This window comes from Orycteropus afer, unplaced genomic scaffold (genome assembly GCF_000298275.1).
Source record: "Orycteropus afer afer isolate SDZICR_OR568_19922 unplaced genomic scaffold, OryAfe1.0 scaffold00136, whole genome shotgun sequence".
NCBI lineage: Eukaryota > Metazoa > Chordata > Mammalia > Tubulidentata > Orycteropodidae > Orycteropus > Orycteropus afer.
In genome coordinates this window covers 2759806-2777766 of record NW_006921723.1, presented here as the reverse complement: position 1 = coordinate 2777766, position 17961 = coordinate 2759806, and the positions used below count along the sequence as shown (strand labels likewise).

At 52.5% G+C, this 17961-nt stretch overlaps 1 protein-coding gene across 1 annotated transcript in view; it reads left to right on the top strand.

Moving 5' to 3' along the window:
• The window catches only part of ELL (elongation factor for RNA polymerase II), a 38558-nt gene that overhangs the window by 274 nt on the left and 20323 nt on the right, over window positions 1-17961 (top strand). The gene's annotated exons all lie outside the window — the stretch shown is intronic.

Here is a 17961-nt window from a genome sequence, read left to right as displayed (position 1 = left end):
CGCGGCCTTCGCGGGTGCTGGGGGTCGGCCCCGGCGGGCGGCACAGGGAGGCGAGGGGCCCGGCCTCGCGCGCCTGGCTGACGGTCATCTGGAGGGCTTCTAGGGGCCCATCCCTTGCCTTTCCAGCACCTGGGCAGGGCCAGGTCTGTACACCTGGAGGCGGGGACTCGGTGCTTTTCTGTCTGGGTCCCTGGAAGGGTGATAAGGCGACTGTGTCTGTCCTCCTGGGGACAGCTCTTCTGTCTGGGTCCTTGGCTGGGTGAGTATGGGGTCTCCATAACCAGGGTACCTGTGGAATCCTCCTTAGGGTTTTCCGCTTAAGCTCCCTGAACTGGTGGGTGGGCAGGTGGGCAGGTAGGCTGTGTCTGTCCCTGGGTGCCGCCTTCGAGGCTGTCAGTGGAGGCCCGGGAGGCTGGGTTGCTCTTCCCAGGGAGGGGAGTTTGGGGACAAACTGACAGCTAGTCTCTAGCCCCCACTCCCTCCAGGTGACCCTGCCTGCCTTGACACCTTTGGGGTGTGTGAGTGTGGGATGAAACTGCTGCTTTTCTGTGGGCATGTGAAAGGGCGGTCGGTTGCTGCAGGTGGGGGACCCCACCTGGTAGGCACCTGGGCGGAAGCACCGGCCACTGCATCTGGTGTCAGCAGACTCTTGAACTTCTCAGGAGCCTATTTGAGCCCATCTGGGGAAGTTTGAGGTGTTTCGGTTCTGCTGTGGGGCTTGGGGGCGGGGGGGAGATGGCTATTGTGCTCAGTCCTGGCAGGTCTTGGGCACATCTGGGCCCATGGTCAGAACCTGCTGCTCCCGTTTCTGTGTGTCATGGCACCCTCCTTCCCTTTGGGGACCTGAGTTGCAGGTGTTCAATGGACAGGTCCTGGGAGGAAGTGGTTTTCAGTGCTTTGCCTCCATGCCTGGAAAGTGGGGTCTTCAGAGTGATAAGGTGGCAGGGTGGGAGGCATCTGATCTTGGGGAGGCCTGGTTCTCTGCGTGTGTTTGTGTCTTTGGGGGGGGGGGCCGCGGGCGCTAGAGGAAAGACTAACTAGGAAGGAATGTGGCGTTCTTCCTGCCGTGAACTCGCTTGGCACTGTGAACCAAGCTGGGAATTTCTTCCCCTTTTGGTTTCCTTAGTGCTCGGGGTGCCAAACCTTCCAGGCACCTTTTCCTTCTTCTTTGGGTAACTTCCTTCCCCGCTCAATGCCTCAGTTTCCTCTTCTGTCAAGCAGAGATCTCAGCTTGGTTTGGAAGAGCCAGTTCTCACCTTATTTAAAGGGTTTTCGACAGGAGGCGGGTGCGCCCCCACAGGTGAGGAGGTGGCCTGAGCTGAAGCCTCCTTCCTGGTGGAATTCAGGCCACGAATAGTCTTACCTGGTGATACTGGTGTGTTCTGCGGGAAGAAAGGCATCTTTCCTAGCAGCAGCTGGGGGAGAGCCCATGAGTCACAGGAGTAAGGTGGATGCGGGACCTAGTCACTCCAGGTTGCAGCCCTTACCCGCCCCATTTGTCAAAAACCCAGCTTGGCACCCATCTCCTGCCATCACATTGCTATTTTTAATTTTGGGTGTGGGTGATATCCCATTCCCAGCTGGGTCTTCCTCCTGTGAGTGTGAAGGTAATTGCAGATGGCCAAGCTGTCCCCAGCATGGCCTGAGAGTAGAGTGCTTACCAGCCAGGGCTCTCTCTGGGCTGTTTGGGGCAACTTGGCCAGGGCTTACATTTTGGGATGACCCACACTTGTGTTTTTCTTTGAAGCTGTCAGGGAATTTAATCTGCTCAGCAGTTTTTTGGTTTTTTCTTCCCTGTTGGGCAATGCGTTGAGTGGAGCATGGATCAGGGCAGCTCAAACTCCCATGAGTTTTGGGTGGTGGGATTGGAAAGTGACTTGGAGAACTTGTTTGTGTAAATGGAGATGCTCATTGGTTCCTAACAAAACCTCACATGTACAGTCTGTCAACAGCTGTCTGTTCAGAGTCTTCTGTCATCTAGCTCTATGGTTAAGTGGTTTGCCAATAGGAACTCATGGGGAAGGCTTTTGCATTTTTTAACTGGGATGAGACTTTTACAGACTCAGGTGTGTCAGGGCACGGGGAAGGTGCATTGTGTAGAATGTCCTTTTGTGGCTCTGGGAGCTGTCAGAGCAGCCCGGTAGCCCGGGTACAGGCCTTCTGTCTCTCTCTGCAGAGGGGCCTGGAATTGGAGCCGCCTCAACCGGATGACCAGCCCAAATGTGCTGGAAGGTCTGGCATCTAGCTGCTGATTGCTGACTCTGGGGGGCCTCTCTTTGATGTAAACACACAGTGAATTTTGAGCCAGCTACTCGCTTGATTGCTCTCCCTTATGTGGAGGGGTGACTTCTGGTAGAGGAGAGAGGAAATTCTGACATCACCCATCCTTCCAGGACAACGTCACGCTACCCCATTGCGGTGTTCCCTGACCACACTGCAGGAAGTGGCTCTGCCTAAGACACCTGCCTCTCCTACCTAGGTGACATCTCTTCGTTGGGGCTCTGGTGGAGCTCAGCTGACAGGCAACTTTCTCCTTTCTGGATTACAGACTCCTTGGTAGAGTTGCTATGAGTTGGAATTGACTTGACAGCAACGGGTTTGGTTTTTGATTTTTACAGGAAGTGGCACATCATTGTTCAGCAGACATTGAGGGCCTGGGTAGGACTTTCAAAGCCTGGGGTTTGAAGACCTACCTGGGTTTGCATTTTGGTTCTACTTGTGTGAGGCTTTGGGTGGTTGTCCAACCTGTCTGATTTTAGATCCTTCTCAGGGCCGTGAGGGTCCCAGTGCCTGACCCTCCTAGAGTTCCAAACCATTCTTCTCTTCAGGGCTGTGAGGGTCCCAGTGACAGACCCTTCCTGAGTTCTGGATCCTTGCCTGCAGGGCTACGAGGGTCCTCATGCCCAGCCTCTCAGATTCTGGCTCCTCTTCCTCAACTGTGAGGGTCCCAGCACCTGACGCCTCTGATTCTAGATGTGTGAGAGTTCCAGTGACTGGCCCTCCCTGAGTTCCGTATCCTCCTCAGGGCTGTGGGGCTCTGTTAGGGTGTGTGCAGCTCTGGCCCCTCTTGGGCTCTCAGATCCCCGAGACAGTTCCTGTTGTTGTCTCCCAGTGGCAGCACCCTTACCTGTGTAGGGCCTGTAGGGGTACAGAGAGCGTAGGCTCTTGTTTTACAAACTTAGGGAGTACCTGCAGGTGACCAGACCATCCCAGATCACGGGCCAACCCTCTAGACAAGAGCCAGGCATGACCAAGGCAACAGGTCCATCAGCAGAAAAACCTCATCAGTAGTCCTTATCAGCAAGGAACTGAAATCACCACCGTGTGGGGGCTGGGCCATGGGGTTCCTCCCATGAAGCACCAGTTGTTGAGCTGAGAAGGGAGTAGAGGGTCTGGGCTGCGGTAGCCTGGAGCATGGTGGGCCGAGCAGGCAGAGGAGCAGGCGGGGACCCCATGAGCATCCCTGCAGCCTCATGGGCAGTGGAGGCTGCTCGCCAGCTGATGGGTGGGTAGTGTGGGGATGTCACCCAGGCACCGGCAGGAGAATCCTTAATTTAGCTCATTCCTCTCCCACAGTGCAGAGCGCCGCCAACCCTCCGTCTTTGGTAACCCGGCCAAAGCAGGGTGGCCTCCTGCATCCTCTCCTGCCATGTGGATGTGGCTCCTAGGAACCCTCAGAGGGTACCTGTCACCTTCCTGATGACTTGGTGGGGGTGGCTTTTATGCTCTGGGGATGTGGAAGCTCAGAGGGCCAGTGCCACCTGCCCAGGCCACCTGAGTGTCTGAGCTGAGGTCTCCTTATGGGGCTGGGAGGGAACTTGAGCCACACGGAATGCAACCGTGGAAGGGAGTAGCACGTGGCCTTGTGCCCTGGGCCTGTGCACACAGGACACAGTCGGGTGGTGGCCAAGCAGAGGCCAAGGGTACCACTATGTCTTTACAGTGCCCCCTCTCTGGCATCCTCTTTTGTCCCGATGTCAGCTCTGGGGTGGGGTGCCCACCCCACAGGGGGAGAAGGCTGAGTCACTGGGTGGAGGCTCCCAGCTGGGCAGGGGGTGTGGACCTGGCCTAGGTGAGGGCGGGGCGGGGACAGGCGGTCAGGGCAGATTTGCCTGTGTTTCAGTGTGGGCCTTGTAGGTTCTGGGTGGTGTGATTTCCTCCCAGTGGTAGTCCTCTGGGTGCGGGGTGAGGCCAGCACCCCTGAGGCTGGGTTTAATAAATGGGAGTGGGGCATGGGAGTGTGAGAGACTGGGTGCTGCCCTGGCCTTTGTGACCTGTGACCCCTAGCTCTGCTTCTGGCAGTGTGGCTGCTATGGGCGATAATTGTGTATAAACAGCAGGCGCTCATGGAAGCCCTCCCCCTGACTCATCAGGAAGGCCAGAGTTCATCCCAGAGCCGGTTTGACATCACGTTGGATTGTGACATCGCCAGGGGACCTCAGAAGAGCCAGCCAACTGGAAAACAGGCTCCACTCCAGAGGGGCCCTGGGGGTGGAGACGGCTGTGTTTGGTTTCTTCTGTGTCTCCCTATTCAGGAGCCTGTTTCCCTGCTTTAAGCCTTTATGGCTTAAACTATCACCTCTTCTTCCACGGTCTAAGACTTGGAGCACTGCAGTGTCTGTAATGTCTTCAGTCACTCACAGAGCCCAAAGGGGTTCACTTGAGAACAGCCCCCCAAACAATTTCACTTTGTCACTTTGTTTAAAGAGCTGGTAGCCAAACGCTCTCAAGGGGACACTGTTTCACCAAATCAGGTGTCCATAGGACTTCCCAGTGGAGCAGACCTCTGGAACCTGTGCTAATTATATCTGCCGCTGGCCCTGCCAGCCAAGACACAAACTCTCCTGGGTCACACTGGCCATGGGGACATGCAGCTCCCTGGGTCACATAGGCACAGATGTGGGCAGGGACTGGACATGTGGAGCACGCCTGCTCCTTTCTCCTGAGGAGCGAGCATGTAGGGTCCAAGAAGGAGCACTCCACTCCTGTTGCCAGCCGGTGGTCACACAGATGCCTCTGCCCTTTGTTTCAGCTTCTGAGAGGGTTGGCCTGTGTGTTTTCAGTGTGGTGTCATGCCCGCCTTCTTCCTTCCTTCCTTCCTTTTTTTTTTGTGATCGTCACCTTCGTTTTTCAGTGATTGCGTTCACCCCAACGAATCACTATTCTGGAACATCCTTGTGCTGCGAGCACCATGCCTAGTCCTGGGTTCTGGATGAGCTGAAACTGTGTTTGCCACAATCCAACTCACTGCTCTCCTGGGGCTGTGTAGGACGACTTGAGCTGGAGTTGCGGTGGTACTGAGGCAGGATGAGATGGGAAACTGTTGGGGACTCAGGCAGAGGCTAGCCTACACTTGGGCCTGAGGTGGGCACTGGGTAGCCACACAGCTGTTGCTGTTGTGGATGTGAAGCTACAAGTGCCAAAGCCTCAAGCTTGTAGAGAGCCTGTGGGTGACCTACAGTAGTGAAGGAGGGCCTGGGTAGGGGCAGCGAGCACCAGGTGGGCCAGGGTGAAGAGGCACAGGTGTTGAAGAAGCCACTGGTGCTAATAAATGGTATCTCCGACTTTGTCTTACTGTGGCTGTGAGATAGGCACCCATCACATGTTGGCCATATGTGTGGAGCTGTGCTGTGCACGGGGACAACAGTGATCATGCTGAGTGGTTCAGCCAGAAGGAGGGTGTGCCAACGCTGGACCATGCTGAATGTAGACCCTCCCACAGATCTGTGGTGGGCATGTCCTCATTGTCATCGTTGTTGTGGTGGTGGTAGAGGGCAAGGCAGAAGCTGTTGCACGTCTGGGTTGTGGTCCAGGCCCTGCAGCAAAGCTGTCAGGAGGCTCTCACGCAACTGTCCTTGTATGCCCTTGGAAGGCAGGTCTGCACAATTGAGGCTGCCTTAGAGGCCAGGAGCCCTCCACTCCTGACTCCTGGATGTGTTCTTTGCTCAGGAGATGAACGTACACCAAGCCTCCTCTTCGGGCTGGTGGCAGGTTCTGGGCAGCAGGTGCTCTGGCATAAGCCCCTGGACAATGGTGAGGCTGAAGCTGGCTAGACATTAGCCCTGAGCTCTCTCTTGGTGGACAGTAGGTGGCGGTGCTTGTTACTGAACAGGAATATCATAGCAGGGAGCCTTGTAGTCCTCTTGGCTGTCCCCAGCAGTGACCAATACCTTGGAGAGCCATATCCTTGGACTGAGACTCTGGGAACGAGGGATGAGTGTGGCCCTTAGGGCCAAGGTCTGCTCTCTTGTGGTTCCTTTTCGAGTGCCCCACTACCTGTTCCATGGAGGTGTCCTGGTGAGGAGCCTCTCAGTGAGTCCCAGTTTTCTTGGATGAACCCCCTGCCATGTGAGCTTTAGCCCCTCCACCTAGCCCATCAGTGGCTCCAGCTCCTTTCACTGCAGTTCCACTTTGGACTTCTCCACAGCCACCTTCAGTTTGCAGACCACCTTGGGAGATGTACTGCAGTGTTCCTTTCTCTGGCTCTCTGTTAGGTTTATTTTCCCTGAATCAGATTTCTGCAGTTTCATGTGGGAAGCCCACTGCATTAGAGGAGGCTTGGCCATGATTTGAGGGGCTGTGGTAGGTCTGGGAGCTGTGCTGAGTCCCTGGGCCCATGGTCTCTGGGGGTGAGGGGCCACTCTGCTGGTGCACAAGCAGGACACTCAGCTAAGCTTGCTATCCCCATTGGGAGTACATCTGGGCAGACAAAGGCAGTCTCAGAGTCTGACTTTCCACTGGGGATATGAGGGTGCGGGCGGTCTCCCCAGTGTGCAACCTGGGCTAGGGGGCCCTGTCAGATGGGACAGAGGGGAGGGATGGTGGACGTGTGTGCGTGTCTGTGCCAAAGAGGCAAGGAGGCCACATCTCCTGACCTCCTCTAACCCCACAAGAGGAAGTCAGGATCACCATCAGTAACCCAAGGCCTATTCCTGCAAGGCCAGACATGCTGCCTCCCTCTAGCCCTTTCACCAACCGTTCCTCCCAAAGCACCCACCACCTCTCTCCTGGGTTCAATAATTCACTGCAGTGGCCACACACAACTCACAGATTACGGGGTTTATTAGGGAAACACCAGGCTACAATTCAAGTTCAGGAAAAACGCTCATTCTCTCTCCCAGCCCACTGTCTCTCAGCCAACAGTCTCTCATAGTCTCTTTCCCAGCACTGCGTGTCCCTCGGTGTCTCACTCAGCAATGCGTATCTCTTGCGTTTCTTTCCCAGCAGCATGTGTCTCTCAGGAGCGCGTGTCTCTCAGGAGTGCATGTCTCTTTCAGCAGCAGGTCCTTCTCTGCCAGCAGTCAGAGTTCTGCCTCTAGTAGGCCTCCTTTTGAGACTGGCAGGGTGGCCAAACTAGCCAATCGTAGCATCAGAATTCTAAGCACCTGAGAGAGAGCAACTTTCCCAGAACATTGCTTTGTGTCACTCCCCACAGAAGTACCCCAGGTGGATAACATTTACAGTCAGGAGCTCCTCAGTTACAGCAAATTCCACCATGGAGTTTACAAATACTTATGGCTAGAAAAGCCATACCAGGTAATTCACTGCACCGTAGTTTGTGAGTGTATATCTATTTGTCTTCTGCGTGTATGTCTGTCTCTTATGTCACGCTTATGCAGATCCTATGCTTGAGCTGGGGATATGAGGTGCCTGGACCCCATGCCTCCTTTGGGTTCCTCAGTCCCGGGTAGACTGATCTGGAAGGTGAGGGTGCGTAGACCCTAGGTGGAGTCTGAGGGGAGGCTAGGTCAGAAAGTTGGAGGTTGGTGACCAGGATCACCCCAGAATGCTGGGGAACCCCACTTGCCTGAGGAGGGTAAGCTAGGCCTGAAGTTCTTCCCTTCCTTTTCTAAGTTCTAATTTTATTGTGATAAATATATATAACACAGAATTTGCCATTTTAGTAATTTTTTTCTTAGTTGTGTTATGGGTGAAAGTTTACCTAGAAAATTCATTTTCTATACAATAGTTCATATACATTTTGTTTCATGACATTGATTGCAATTCCCACAATGTAACAACTTTCTTCTCACTTCTTCCCTGTGGTTACTTTTCCCCTGTGTCTTTCTTTCCTATGCATTCCTGCCCTCTGAGCTCTCTCCCTGTACAAATCCATGGTTGATCATTCTAAGGAGTGTTATCTACCTGGTATAAATGTTCACCTTGTATGCCTCTCTACTGTTTGGCTGGAAGCCACAGGAGTGAGTTCACTTCCAGACCTGAACAAAGGGTGACTAGGGCCCATAGTCTGGGGCTTTTACCAGTCTCTATGAGACCATTAAGCCCGGGGTTTTTTTTTTTTTTTTTTAAATGATTTTGAGTTTTGTTCTACATTTTTCTCCTACTCTATGTAAGATTTTCTACACTGATCTCTTTCTGAGTGATTGACAGTGGTAGCTGAGCACCATCTAGTTCTTCTTGTCTCTTGGTCATGTAGGCTGAGGTTTGCATAGTCCACTAGTCCCTTGGACTGATGTTTCTGTGGATACTAGATTTTCTTCCTTCTTTGCTCCAGATGAGGAGAGACTAATTGTTGCATCTCAGATGGCCACTTGTGAGATTTTAAGACCCCAGTGGCTACTCACTAAAGTAGAATGGAGAACAGTGTTTTTTGTTTGTTTGTTTTTTTAATTTTATTTTGATTTGGGTGAAGATTTACAGAGCAAATTCACTTTTCATACAGCAGTTCACATATACTTTGTCTCATGTCATTGACCACAATTTACCACAATGCAACAGCTCCCCTCCCACTTCCTCCCCTTAGTTACCTCTTCCCAGTGTCCATCCCTCCATACTCTCCTGCCCCCTGACCTGTCTCCCTGTGCATAAGCAGCCCTTCCTTCTCCCATGATTGTTCTCTCCAGGGCGTGGGTCTACTTGAGGTAAATGTTTAACTCACATGCCTGTACTTTGTTTGGCTGGAAACCACAGGTGTGGGTTCAATTCCAGACCTGAAGGGCAGCTCGGGGCCATAGCCTCAGTGGTTCCACCGGGCTCTATTGGACCAGCAAAACTGGTCCCCACCTTCTTTTTTTTTTTTGCCTCCAAATGATTTTGATTTTTGAGAACAGTGTTTTTGTGTAGTATGTTAAGCCAATTGAGCTTGATGTCCCCTCCGACCATGGTCCCTAACCCCTGGGCCCAGTGCTCATTCCCTCAAGGTATTTGGCTATGGCTAAGAAATTATCTGCAGTATGGATTACACCTCAACATAAAGAAAATGAAAATCTTCACAACTGGGCCAATAAGCAGCATCACAATAAATGGAGAAAAGATTGAAGTTGTCAAAGATTTCATATTACTTGATTCCACAATCAACACCAATGGAACCAGCAGTCAAGAAATCACTGGGCAGATCTGCAAAAGACCTCTTTAAGGTGCTGAAGAGCAAAGATGTCTCTTTGAAGACTAAGGTGTGTGTAACCCAAGCCATGGTATTTTCAATCTCCTAATATGCATGCGAAGGCTGGAAAATGACTAAGGAAGACCAAAGAAGAGTTGATGCTTTTGAGTTGTGTTGGCAAAGAATACTGAAAGTCCCATGGACTGCCGGAAGAACAAACCTGTCCTGGACGAAGTGCTGCCAAAATGCTCCCTGGAAGTAAGAATGGCCAGACTTTGTCTTACCTTCTTTGGTCATGTTGTCATTCCCTGGAGAAGGATATTATGCTTGGTAGAGTGGAACCAAACCAAAACCAAACTCACTGTCGTGGAGTCAGATCCGACTCATAGTGACCCCTCCTTGGGTTTCTGAGGCAGTATTACTATGGAAGTAGATGACCCAATCTTCCTTCCAAGAAGTAGCTGGTGGGTTTGAACTACTAGGCTTCTGGTTAGTAGTCAAATGCGTTAGGCACTATGCCTAAAAGGGAAGGCCCTCATCGAGATGGATTGACACAGTGGCTGCAACGATGGGCTCGGGTGTAGCAAGGATTTTGGGGCTGGTGCAGGGCCAGGCAGTGTTTTGTTCTGTTGTGTCTGGTCACTATGAGTCAGAGCCAACTCACCAGCACCTAACAACAACAAGAAATTATCATCACTTTGCCCCATTAAAAAAACCAAACAAAAAATAGCTTTATTATATATATGGACATTCTCATTAACTCATACAAGTGCCTATCATTTTAGTAATTTTTAAGTGTACTACTCAGCAACATTCCATTTACCCTGTTGAGCAACCATCACACTATCCATTTGCAAGTTTTTCATCCTCCCAAACAGAAACTCAGTGTCCCCTAAGCAAGGGCTCCCCATTCCCACCTTCCTCAGCCCTTGGTAACCACTAAATAATTTTGGTCTCTATGTATTTGCCTATTCCAGATACGTCATATAAACAGAGTTGTGTAACATGTGGCCTTTTGTCACTGATGGTTCACTCAGCATGATGCTATCCAGCTTCCTTCGTGAGATATAGTGTGTATCAGGGCTTTACTCCTTTTTGTGGATGAATAGAGCTCTGGTGGCGTAGTGCCTAAGGCATTTGACTGCTAACCAGAAGGCTGGCGGTTCACACCCACCAACCAGCCACTCCTCGGAAGGAGGGTTGGGCGATCTACTTCTCTAGTGATACTGCCTTGGAAACCCAAGGAGGGGTCGCTATGAGTTGGGGCCAACTCGGCGGCAGTGGTTGGTTATAGTACTCCTTGGTATGTGTGTATCACATTATGTTGTTGGACACTTGGGTGGTTTCCACCTTTTGGCTGTTGTGCACAGTGCTGCATTGAACACGGGTGTGTTCAGTTTGTTTTCATTCTTGCTTTCAGTTCTGGGTATGTGCCTAAGAGCAGAATTGCTGGGCCACATGGTAGTTGTGTTTAACTTTTTGAGGACTCATCACACTGCTTTCCACAGTGGCTGCACCATTTTGCATTCCTACCAGCAGTGGAGGAGGTTCCAGTTCCTGTTTTTCCACCTCCTCGCCTACACTTGCTGTTTTTTATCTTCCTGATAATAGCCATCCTGGGGCAATGACGTGGTTCCCCTTTTCTAAGACAGATTTTTAGGGGAAGTTTCGTTTCCTACTGTGACCCTGTGACCCCCTCCCCCAACATGGACACACTGGATGGTCCCAGAAGAGGACTCAGAATGTGAGGGAGCCTCTTGCTGAACTCTAGGGTGGTGATGCCAGGTTAGGGAGTGCCCCTGCTTACGGCTACTCCGCAATCTTGTCCCTAGACCTTGACTAGGAGCCTGTGCTGCACTCCTCGGTGCAGGTCAGTGTCAGAGCTGCTGGGGCCTCTGTGCTTGCCCATGAGGAAACTGAGGCCTGTGCTCTCTGCCCAGGGTCACCACTGAGGCCACAGGCCTGACCTTGGCTCCTGTGAGCTTGTCCCAAGGTCTGATGAGTAGTCATTTGCTTATCAGAGTCTGAAACAAGCTTACAAGAGTTCTGTAATTGTAAATAAAGTTTTATTGGAACATGACTTCCTCCTATTGAAGTATTGTCTGTGGCTACTTTCACTGCTGTGGCAGTTGAGTCATTGTGACAGAGTCCTGACTGCAAAGTTGAAAATATTTACTGTCTGGCCCTTTGCAGAAAGAGTTTTGCCCCTTGCTGAGGTGGGTCATATGATCCGACCCCTAGTCTAGAAGGAGTAGCTTGGGCAATCATGTGACCTGACCCCTGGACTAGAAGGATGACAGGGTGGGTCACATGAGTTGACTCTTTACCTGATCTGTGGTCTAAAAGGGTGGCTAGAGCAAGATGCATGACCTGACTCTTGGTCTAGGAAGTTGAACAGGGTCATGTGACCTGTCTCCAGGAACTTGGAAGCTTTCTATGTGGTACAATATGTGAGCCTGGTGCCACGCATATCAGGGCTAGGCCAAGATCTCAGGAGTCCTTTTGGTCCAGCTCCTTGGTGTGTCCCCATCAGAATATCCTTCAAAAGTGGCTGACATGATCAGTGCAAGTGGAATCAAGCCCAGGTGGGGTGATGTCACCCAGGACTGGCCCTCAAGGCTCCCTAGCATGCTTGTGTCCTGTGCAAACTTGCATCGCCCTTGCCCTGCACTTAGTGCCCTGATTTCTGGGGCCACTTTTCTACGGGGACCTGTAGGAACCTTCTGGGATTGAGAACCAAGCACAAATGCTCAGGAGGGCAGAGGCCCCAGGATGCTGGTGGAGGAAGTGGATCTGTGCCGTGGGCCCTACGTGCCCTCAGGCTGGTGGCATGCGAGGAGGATGCTCCAAGGCCCCTGCTCCTCAAGGAGCAGGCTTCCCAGTGGGACATACAGACAGGCAACCAGTGACCAGCCAGGGGACCGTGGGGCTAGCAGGGATGTAGTGCAGAGACAGGGTGGCTGGCGTCCTGTCTCCTGCTATCTGCTCTATGGAGTATGCTGGCTTGGTGGGGGGACCTCAGAGGTCTCAGAGGTGACAGTATTGTCTCCTGGCTGACCCCAGTGGGTATCTGAGTAGGCCCCACTATGGTCTCCAGTTCCTTTGTCTTCAGACTCAGAGTACTATTATCTTGCTGATAGATGATCTCTCCCTTTCCAGAATCTGTCTGAGGAGCCCGGGGTGGGGGTGGGGGTCATCAAAGCACAAGAAATCTAGGAAGTCCACCAAAGCAGGATGCCCACCAGAGAGCGAGTATTTGGGACCCATTGTTATCATCCCAGAAGAGATGTGATCTGCATGGGCAGTGCCATACTTTGGGGTCAAGTCAGCATCTGGGCACATCACTCACTGGATTGAGGCCATGTTTGTGAAGTGGTTGACACAACAAGACCCTGGTGGTGAGTGTGGCAGGCCAGGTACCCCCCAAGGTGCAGGACTTACTCAGAAGAGTGACCAGTGCTGAGCTGCAGGGCTGTTTGTGGCGGGTCAGCCAAGGGGGACAGAGAGAATGGTTGCTGTGAAGGTGATGTGCGTGGCATGTCTCCTGGTCTCCAACCTCTAGCGTGCCACCCCCCCAGAGTCTCGAGTGCCCAGAAGGCCTGGTGGTCAGGTTGAGGCCTCCGCATGGTGAGCCCTGGCTGAGGGAGAATCCCACATTAGTGCACTGGGTGCTCAGGGCAAGGGGAGACCCACCTGTGGACATGCATAGCTACCTGTCAGGCCACATTGGCTAGATGCAGCAGCCCCTGTCCAGCCAGGACAGGAAGCAGCTTCTTGGAAATTTCCTAAATGTGACAATGTTCGTAGCACCACCACCACTGGGGGACTGTGATGGTACTGCTGCCACTGCCAGGGAGCCAGGAGCCATATCACAGATGGGACGGCAAGGATCTGAGCATACACTGGACTGAGCCAGGCCGGGGCAGAGACGGAGCGGGGAAGCCCAAGGTGGTGGCTTCCACATTGGCTAGGCACAGTTTGCACCTTTTATGGATAACGGCACTGTCTTAGGTTCATAAATCTGGCCAAGCATTTGGCTGCTGAGCTTGTCATGAGAGATGTTCTGGAAAGTTCCATAGAGATCTCTGTAGTGGGCACAGTCACGGTACATCTCCATTTATAGCTCCCTGAGTAGTATGTGACAAAGGAATTGGACCAAGACTTGTCTTCCTTGCTGGGCTGCCGTGGAGGTACATCCCTGGGATGCCCCCTTTCTATTAGCGCTTTGGCTTTTGAACCTCAAAAGCTCAAGTCAGGGCTCCCAAAGTGCTGTCTAGACACCTCCTGCAATCAGCCCCTGTGTGGGGCAGGGTCCGTGGGCTGTACCCTCTGGTGTCTAGACCTGGCAAATAGGGAACTCTGAGAGGTGAGGACTCTAGGGGCTGGCTCAAGTCCCTCCTCCAAGGGGTAACCTGGGGCCTTGAGTACCTGAAGCTGTATGCAAATGTTTATTGACCAATTATAGCTGGTAGGTGGAAGAAAAACTTGCCAATTGTTCAAAAACTAGCCAGTAAAAACTCTGTGGTCACAACAGAACATTTCCAACTCACTTGCTTTGAACATGTCATCAGGGTAGATGAATTGCTGGTGAAGGACATCATGTTTGTTGCAGTAGAGAGCCCATAAGGTTAAAGTGGGGCACAATGAGGTGAATTGGTACAATAGCCACAACAGACTCTCACATCCAGGTCATTGTGAGGAGGAGGCAGGACTGGGCGATGTTCATCTTGTTGTGTATGGGGTCACCATGAGTTGTGGCTGACTCAATGGCAGCTAACAACAGATATAGCCAGTGGGTATAAGACAAGGCTGGGGTGTGTCCCCCGGATTTCCCTAGTAGCCGCAGTGGCCCAGCCCATCCCGCAGGCAGATGCAGTTTAGGTGTCATACTTGCAGAAGTGGTCTGGGGGTATACCATGATGTCTCAGGGCCCCAGTTCCACACTGTGGCCTGCCTGAGACACAGGATCTGGTGAGATGGCTGGTGGTGCACATCTCCTGTGAGCATCCTGATCATGTGCTCCTGGTATCTGGGCATGAGGCTTTGGGGTGCACTGTGGTAGGTGTTTCTGCTGCATCTCTTCCCCAGAGGATGACCTCATGTTTGGCAGACTCATGTGTGAATGGGGTACCCGGGGAAAGGGTGGTGTGTCCCTGTCCCCATTGGCAGTCTTGGTCCTCCTTGTGGTATTGGATGGCATTTGTGGGAGAAAACATTCATGTGGGGGAGGGGGGCACTTGTCTGTGGCTCTGCGAGGGGGCTTCCCCCAGGAGGGTCTCCCTGGCACTTAGTGAACCTGCTCTCAGTGCATGTGTAGAACATGCCCCGTCCCGACCCAGAATGCCTTGTGGCCTCCTGTAGCCCCCCCACAGGAACCCCACAGCCTCTGTGGTCCCCACAGGAACGCTGTTCCTGATTCTGAAAGGGGTTTCTGTTTATTTTTGGCCCTTGTGTATGATGGGGGAGACTGAGCAGTTTGAAGATCATTGCTCAGTCACAGGCTGCCTCAGTTGTCCCTCTGTTTCTCCTGGCCAGTCTGCTGGCTGGTGTATAGGTGGCGATGTCTCAGCTCTGCTATTTGGGCTGAGCTGCTGTGGCTCACAGCTGACAAGCTGGGAAACCCTGTACCACGGTCTGCAGTGCTGAACAAGGACTGCCTGGCGTCCTTGCTCTAGGACAGACCCTCGACCTGAGGATGTAAAGGTCTTATTGGCTATGGGATTGTGGCTACTTCCCCTTCTACCCAGTGGAGGGGGAACATGACAGCTCACATAGCAGCATCAAGTGGAATCAAAAAAGGTCCACAGTCTATGGGAAGTGTTGAAAAATGTAGAAATGCAAGCCACGTCACTGTTGTCACTCAGGATGTGCAAGGGATCATGGTGACACGAGAGTCATCGGGTTATACAGAGCGACCAGAGCAGGCTGTGTATGGTCCCATCATTCTGCCCACTCCGAGGGATTCTGTGAGCCCTGCCCAGGTCCAGCTCTGTCTCCTCAGCCTTACTCCCCAGCATCTGGTAGGGACAGGGTACTTGGCCCTTAGAACCATTCCTGGCCCATCTAAGGCCTGGCTGGAGTCATCCCTCCCAAAAGCCTATGGACTAGACAAGGAATATTTGCCTGGGACCTGATATATGGTAGGATTCCCATAAGTGAGGGGCTCCCCTTGATGAGGTGATAGGTGCAGAGCATATGGGCACAGTGAATGTCTGTTTACTCTGGTGAAGGACATCCTTCCTCCGCAGTGTGCTGTGGCCTGCGAGGGTGGACCTGGTCGCTGTGGAGTCAGCTGCCTGCTCCATTCTGCTGGTCAGACAAGTGGGCCTGGCAGCCGGCGGCTCTCTAGTGACTTTATTGAATGCGATCCCCACAGTGAACCACGCATTGTTCAGAAGCATGGGAACTATTGTTTACTACTTTTGAGGATCTTGGGTCTGGATTGCTCTGCATCCTATTTGTGAGCTGGGAACCCTGAATTCTGTGTGGCCTGGGGAGTAGGGCTGGCCCTGAGTCCAGCCCCCCACAATGTGGCAAGGAGAGTCTCTGATAGAGGAGAGGAAGTGTCTGTGTATCACATCTGACCCTGCTCCTCTGAAGAGGGCTCGTGTGCACGTATGGAGGTATGGGGTCTCTGGGCATGCGGGCTTCAGCTGCATGGGCTGCAGTTTTTAGGGGCACCACCCCAACTTGACCAGCCAGCAGGGTCCTGTGCAGCCGAGACTCCAGACTCTCCAGACATTTTCTCAGAAATGAGCACAGCAAGCCTGTCACTTGCAGGAAGTGTGTGGGCAGGGTTTGTTGCCTGTGATAAGGGTCACACTTCCAGGCGAAAACTCAAGCTTTAGAAAATGCACGTCTGCCACTGGGGCTAGATTAGATTGCTTACCCTGCCCGTAGCCAATGAGATGTGGGGTGTCCTGAGACCGCCCCGTGCACACCATCCCACATCCGCTGGGTGGCACCAGGTTCCCATGGACCCTGCAGGACTGTGCTAGTCTTGTGTGCAAGGTGCATAGCAGTGGAACTCTTTTCCGTGCGTGTCACAGCACTAATGGCTGACGTGTGGATGGCAGGGAACGTGGTCCACGTTCTAGCCAGACTGCACCCTCCTGGGAGATGTAAAGGTGGTGTGTCTGTCATCTGTTGCCCTGTCCATTTGTCCTGCAGCAGCTGAAGGCATGTGCCTGCCTTTGCTGGATGGGAAGATGGAGCCATGCCTGGCCAGCACAGACACTGCAACAGGAGGGCCTGGCCTGGAAGGCCTGGCCTCAGAAGGTGTCCATGTCCCCCTGTGCTGTGATGATGCGTACCCCCTTGCATTGTGACCGTCCCCCATACTGTACTCATATCCTCTTTCCCTGACTCTCTGCACACCCACAGGCCCTGTCAGAGGCCCTGATTCACTCGGTGCTTCCAGGTGCCCAAAGAAGGAGTAGGGGTCCTGTAGAGAGGATGTTGGCAGATCCCGGGGCTGGTATGCCCAGCTGTGTGACCCCACCTGCCTAGAGCCATGTCTCTCTGGCTCCACCTACCTTCAGTCAGAACCCCGTGCCAGTCCTTGAGGTTCACTTTTTCCTCCACTCACGGCTCTGCTCAGATGCTGCCACCCCATGGGTCCTCCTGCACTTCTGCCTGCTAAAGTATCTTGCATTCTGGCTTGTCCAGTGTCTTGTCCAAATACACTGATATCTGCTAGTGTGGTATCCAGCCCTTAGGATGGCCTGCATGTTGATGGACACACACAGGGATGCATGGGACTATGTGGGGGGAGTGGGTCAACCAGTCAGAAGAGACCTTGTGGGAGAGCGTAGGCTGAGGGCTGGATGTGTGGGGAGCAGGGCCGCTCCAGTTTCCCCATGGGAGGCAAGGTGATCAGCATGGACAGTGCCACAACTCTGCATTCCGGGCACACATTCGTGATCGGGTCCAGAGGGAGCCCACAGTCAGAGACCTAAGCAGCAGTCCTAGAACTTCTGTTTTGGGGAGGAGGGAGGAGAGGTTGGTAAAAATGGCAGTTTAGGAGAATTCTATAAAACGGACTTACTGAGAAAAGGAGACGTGGCTGTAAGACCAAAAGCAAGATCCATAAAAAACAAATTGACACCCTTCAAGCCTGGAACTGAACTCACCTCTGTGGTATACCTTTCAGCCAGATGACAGACAGGTCTATAAGGTGACACCAGGGAGGTACGCACTACTTAGAACAGTCAACCATATGAAATCAAAAGGACAGTGTTTGCCCAGGCATAAAGCTCAGAAGGCAGGAAGGCATAGGAGAGAAGGATGAATGGAAACTGTAATCATGGGGAGGAAGTGGGAAGAGAGCTGTTACACTGTGGGGATTGCAGTCATTACCATGAACCAAAGTGTGTATGAACTGTTGAATGGAAAACCAATTTGCTCTATAAACTATCACCCAAATCACAGTAAAAAGTTAAAAAAAAATTGAGAAATTCCACATGATCAAAGTTAAGAACTTCTGCTCATCTAAGTGCTTTTCATACAGTGAAAGACCAGCCACAGCCTGGTAGAGTCTTCACAGAGCTCATCAAGGGGCAGTCTGGTATCCAGGATATATAAGGAATATGCAAGACTCAGCACTGAGAAAACAAACA